Source organism: Microchirus variegatus, assembly GCF_963457635.1.
Source record: "Microchirus variegatus genome assembly, chromosome: 8".
NCBI lineage: Eukaryota > Metazoa > Chordata > Actinopteri > Pleuronectiformes > Soleidae > Microchirus > Microchirus variegatus.
In genome coordinates, this window is record NC_139809.1 from 29,585,015 (window position 1) to 29,591,971 (window position 6,957).

Consider the following 6,957-nt stretch of genomic DNA (forward strand, 5'->3'; position numbering starts at 1 on the left):
CACTGCGCACACTCGGAGTCTGCGGCTAGAGAGCCATCGTTGGACCAGCAGGCAGACAGACAGACGGCACGGAGACGGGTTAATTAGGCTGGCAGGTGGACAGACAGGCAGTAGGGGAGAAGAGGACGAGGACGAGGCCTCGCGGGGCCCAGAGGCGATGAATTTAACATCCAGGGCTGAACTTTAAACGGGCTGAATGTAAGAAAATGTTCTTATTAAGTCGTAAAAAAAAAAAGGGGAACATGATGTGCCATCAGACATTAAGGAGATTAAGTTTACATTTTCATGTAAGGGCCTTTCTGAAACCAAACCTAGAAAGCCTCATTACCCCTCTAAAAAACGTCTCAACCAGAGGAGACGCAAAAAGAGAGTCTACAATGGACATGAGATGAAATATAGACGACTGTTATTGGACAGGAAGTTGAGGACAGATCATGTTAGCTACGTTAGGTCAGTGGTTCGGCGAGTTGTCTTTCAACTTCGGAAGTTTGGACTAGATTGCTGGCTACGCTTGTCCCTAAGATAACGAATGGACCCAAGATATTTATTGCAAAAAGTAATCCATATTATGAACTAATAATAACGCCTATTGCTGCTGTTGCCTACAACATCAAATCATCCCAAAAACCTCAGCAAACAAATGATAAATGACGTTGTCATTAAACGTCACACCAGGTTATAACAGACATCCATCATCAGCAGCAAAGATAAAGTTACTCTTGTAAAGTTCGTTTCTTGAGAACAAATATTCCACAGACGGACACTTTTACAGTTGCTCACATCTGCATTCATTCGTTCATTGTCTGTGAGACCGATCTGTCCCGTGTGAGCACAAAGGGTTAAAACATAAAGACTCAACTCCACTTTAGTGATCGCACCTGGTACTTGATGCTTTCTCTGATCTGATCAGAGAGAGTGTCGTCAGAATCAAACCCACCATTTTTAAGATGCAGATGTTCCAGGGTTTAATGGCTGACAAGGATCCAGGACGGCAGTTTCCTGGAGTAATGGAAAATGACGTGACTGCGACCCAAACTGAGTAGAGTCACGTCGTAAACCTCACTCAGGGACCTTAATTAACGCCCATTCAACTGTCCTCATCATCATTCACCTGTCCTCATCATTCACCTGTCCTCACCATCATTTACTTGTCCTCATCATCATTCACCTGTCCTCATCATTCACCTGTCATCATCATCATTCATCTGTCCACATCATCATTCATCTGTCCACATCATCATTCACTTGTCCACATCATCATTCACCTGTCCTCATCCTTCACCTGTCATCATCATCATTCACCTGTCATCATCATCATTCACCTGTCATCATCATCATCATCATCATTCACTTGTCCTCGTCATTCACTTGTCCTCATCATTCACCTGTCATCATCATCATTCACTTGTCCTCATCATTCACCTGTCCTCATCATTCACCTGTCATCATCATCATGCACTTGTCCTCATCATTCACCTGTCCTCATCATCATTCATTGTCCTCATCATTCACCTGTTCTCATCATCATTCACCTGTCATCATCATCATGCACTTGTCCTCATCATTCACCTTTCATCATCATCATTCACTTGTCCTCACCATTCACCTGTCATCATCGTCATGCACTTGTCCTCATCATTCAACTTTCATCATCATCATTCACTTGTCCTCATCATTCACCTGTCATCATCATCATTCACCTGTCCTCATCATTCACCTGTCCTCATCATTCACCTGTCATCATTCATTTGTCATCATCATTCACCTGTCCTCATAATCATTCACCTGCCATCATCATCATTCACTTGTCATCATCATTCACCTGTCCTCATCATCATTCACTTGTCCTCATCATTCACCTGTTCTCATCATCATTCACTTGTCCTCATCATTCACCTGTCCTCATCATCATTCACCTGTCCTTATCATTCACCTGTCCTCATCATTTACCTGTCATCATTATTCACCTGTCCTCATCATTCATCTGTCCTAATCATTCACCTGTCATCATAATCATTCACTTTTCATCATCATTCACCTGTCATCACCATCATTCACCTGTCCTCACCATCATTCACTTGTCCTCATCATCATTCACCTGTCCTCATCATTCAACTGTCATCATCATCATTCACTTGTCATCATCATTCACCTGTCCTCATCATTCACCTGTCATCATCATCATCCACTTGTCATCATGCTTCATCTGTCCACATCATCATTCACCTGTCATCATCATTCACCTGTCCTCATCATCATTCACTTGTCATTATCGTTGGTCTAATGGAAGAGCACCGTCACAGTCACTGCTGTAAATATTTTACAAAATATTTTGCAAAAACCAACACACCTAGACAAACAGAGTGAGGCGGTGATGGTTTTATTTCCTCATGTCTGTCAGTCCAGTTAAACCACAGTCAGACAATGTTCCACCTGTGTGACCGACAGCCTCAGACTGTTGAGCTAAAAAAAACAAAAAAACAACAGAGAACAAAGTTGTCCCGAGAAAGGACTGAGGACTGAGCGAAGAGTGACAAGGAGAGAGCGAGAGAGTCAGGGGTAGATGTGGCTCTCGTCCCTTGCGTCCCATGTCTCAGTTAAGTCCTTTTGGCCTGTCAGTCAGCGTCAGCCGGTATTATAGACTGAAGACGACTCCCGGGAGAGAGACGAACAGCGGCGGAGGAGGACAAAGTGGAGACAGGAAGAGGAGGAGGAGGAGGAGGAGTGGCAAATGTGAAAGAGAGTAGTTTACTTGTAGCCCATGGAAGTTCTGAGCCTTGGGTTTGGGCTGAACCGAGCCAGCAGAGACCCGTACGATACAGGAAATGTCAAACTTTTCATGAAATTTCACGGGTTTTACGAATTTCCCAAGGTTTTTCCATCATATTACCTCAAAATACCCCAAAATTATCTCAAGATACCCCAAGATTACCTCAAGATACTCCAAGATTACCTCAAGATACTCCAAGATTACCTCAAGATACTCCAAGATTACCTCAAGATACCTCAGGATTACCCCAAGATTACCTCAAGATAACCCAAGATTACCTCAAGATACTCCAAGATTACCACAAGATACCCCAAGATTACCTCAAGATACTCCAAGATTACCTCAAGATTACCTCAAGATACTCCAAGATTACCTCAAGATACGCCAAGATTACCTCAAGATACCCCAAGATTACCTCAAGATACCTCAAGATTACCCCAAGATTACCTCAAGATTACCACAAGATACCACAAGATACCCCAAGATTACCTCAAGATTACCTCAAGATACTCCAAGATTACCTCAAGATACTCCAAGATTACCTCAAGATACGCCAAGATTACCTCAAAATACCCCAAGATTACCTCAAGATACCTCAAGATTACCCCAAGATTACCTCAAGAAAACCCAAGATTACCTCAAGATACTCCATGATTACCTCAAGATACTCCAAGATTACCTCAAGATACTCCAAGATTACCTCAAGATACCTCAGGATTACCCACAGATTACCTCAAGATAACCCAAGATTACCTCAAGATACTCCAAGATTACCTCAAGATTACCTCAAGATACTCCAAGATTACCTCAAGATACGCCAAGATTACCTCAAGATACCCCAAGATTACCTCAAGATACCACAAGATACCCCAAGATTACCTCAAGATTACCTCAAGATACTCCAAGATTACCTCAAGATACTCCAAGATTACCTCAAGATACGCCAAGATTACCTCAAAATACCCCAAGATTACCTCAAGATACCTCAAGATTACCCCAAGATTACCTCAAGAAAACCCAAGATTACCTCAAGATACTCCATGATTACCTCAAGATACTCCAAGATTACCTCAAGATACTCCAAGATTACCTCAAGATACCTCAGGATTACCCACAGATTACCTCAAGATAACCCAAGATTACCTCAAGATACTCCAAGATTACCTCAAGATACTCCAAGATTACCACAAGATACCCCAAGATTACCTCAAGATACTCCAAGATTACCTCAAGATTACCTCAAGATACTCCAAGATTACCTCAAGATACGCCAAGATTACCTCAAGATACCGCAAGATTACCTCAAGATACCTCAAGATTACCCCAAGATTACCTCAAGAAAACCCAAGATTACCTCAAGATACTCCATGATTACCTTAAGATACTCCAAGATTACCTCAAGGTACCCCAAGATTACCTCAAGATACCCCAAGATTACACCAAGATACGCCAAGATTACCTCAAGATACTCCAAGATTACCTCAAGGTACCCCAAGATTACCTCAAGGTACCTCAAGATTACCCCAAGATTACCTCAAGATAACCCAAGATTACCTCAATATACCTCAAGATAGCCCAAGATTACCTCAAGATACCTCAAGAGTACCCCAAGATACTCCAAGATTACCTCAAGGTACACCAAAATTACCTCAAGATACCCCAATATTACACCAAGATACCCCAAGATTACCTCAAGATACCCCAAGGGAAGGGAGCAAAAGAATGGAACGTTTGGGGCTGTTTTTTTTGGTACGATTCCAAAATACAATACAGGAGTAATCTGACCGATTTAACAACTCTGTTTAACAAGTGTTTAATCTTTGTAGGTCAAGACCTCACGATATATCGTCAAAACAAATAAAAGGTTTTTTTAAATTCAACTTCGTTACACAGTTAATGTTCCTGAATGGTCCAAAAATGACCGGCATAAGGCGATGACATGGTTGAGACCGTAAAATATTCACCCAGCTCATGGGAAACGTTCTCATATTTAGTACAAATGTATGATCTCGGCGTGATCATTAATGTGCAGAGCGAAAAGCAACGGTCCGAGGATAGAGCCCTGAGGCACTCCATACTCAATTGGAGTGTCGTTATGATGAAAAATCGCACTACATTCCACCAGAAAGATAGCAATTAAGCTATTTTCTAGTCGGTCAATAAGAATACTGCAATCAGTCATTTTCAAATGCTAGTTTTTTTTATACTTTTTACCTTCACGGTATCGTCCAAAACACTAAACATCTATTTTCCCTTTAAATGGGAACATCCATTCATCTTCTACCACTTTATCCACCACATGAGGGTCGCTGAGTCCAATCCCAGCTGACATAGGGTGATAGACAGGGGTCACACCTTGGACAGTTAGTATTTAGAGTGTCCAATTGGACCTAATCCCCCAAATCTGCATGTTTTTGGACTGTGGGAGGAACCCGGAGAACCCGGAGAAAATCCAAGCACATGGGGAGAACAACCCCGGGGGATATTGACTTTATAAATTGCGTGAAAAGTTGTTTTTGCAACTATAGAGAGTCGCCCCCTGGTGACTAAGTGCTCCTCCTTCTTATACATACTGTACACTCTGCTGCCTCATGACTGTAGAGCTGATTATACAGTGATTCCCTGTGGCTCTGAGGAAAAACCTCGTCAAAATACAACTCAATTAAAAGAGAAAACCTACAACTAAGTGGTTGGTTTTTTTTTTATGTTTGAATCCACACGTATTGAGGTTTTAAAGACAAAACCATATCATATAGTTTTCTTTATTCACCCCCCGTTGGTTTGTTTCCCCCAGCGGAGCTCATTTAGCTCACGTTAAGCTTTGCTGCATCTTTAACATCTGCCAAAGAAACCTCACATTTCTCGCTCTTTTAGACGACGTTTCAACCGCGTGTTTAACGCTCGTTCAGCGCAAAACTGAAAAAAAAAACGTTTTCATGAAGCCTCTGAGGGAGAGAACACGTGTCACATGACTTCCTGTAGGTGAGGATGATGATGATGATGATGATGATGAGGTGATGAGGTGAGGAGATAGATAGATAGATAGATAGATAGATAGATAGATAGATAGATAGATAGATAGATAGATAGATAGATAGATAGATAGATAGATAGATATATCTATAGATCTATAGATAGATAGATAGATAGACAGACTGACTAAACGATAGATAGACGTACTAATAGATAGATAGATAGATAGATAGATAGATAGATAGATAGATAGATAGATAGATAGATAGATAGATAGACTGACTAATAGATAGATAGATTGATAGATCTATCTATCTATCTATAGACAGACTGACTAATAGATAGATAGATAGATAGATAGATAGATAGATAGATAGATAGATAGATAGATAGATAGATAGATAGATAGATAGATAGATAGACTGACTAATAGATAGATAGACATATCATTAGATATATAGACTAATTGATAGATAGACAGACTGACTAATAGATAGATAGATAGATAGATAGATAGATAGATAGATAGATAGATAGATAGATAGATAGATAGATAGATAGATAGATAGATAGATAGATAGATAGATCTATAGATCTATAGATAGATAGATAGATAGACAGACTGACTAAACGATAGATAGACGTACTAATAGATAGATAGATAGATAGATAGATAGATAGATAGATAGATAGATAGATAGATAGATAGATAGATAGATAGATAGATAGACTGACTAATAGATAGATAGATTGATAGATCTATCTATCTATCTATAGACAGACTGACTAATAGATAGATAGATAGATAGATAGATAGATAGATAGATAGATAGATAGATAGATAGATAGATAGATAGATAGACTGACTAATAGATAGATAGATAGATAGATAGATAGATAGATAGATAGATAGATAGATAGATAGATAGATAGATAGATAGATAGATAGATAGATAGATAGATGTGTGTGAGAGAGAGGAGGGGGCGGGGCCTGGTGTGGTCTTTACACGGTGATTGGAAAACATCTAAGACGCGCACGCGCTAATCCGCTGATGGGCTCCGTTACAGGGAGGGAGTGAGGGAGTAAGTGAGGAAAGGATGCAGGGAGGGAGGGAGGAGTGTGTGAAAAAAGAAAAAAAAAGAGAGTAGATGAGCAGGGCGGGAACATCTTCTCTCTCTCTCCGTCTCTACCTCTCTCTCTCTCTTGCGCGAGC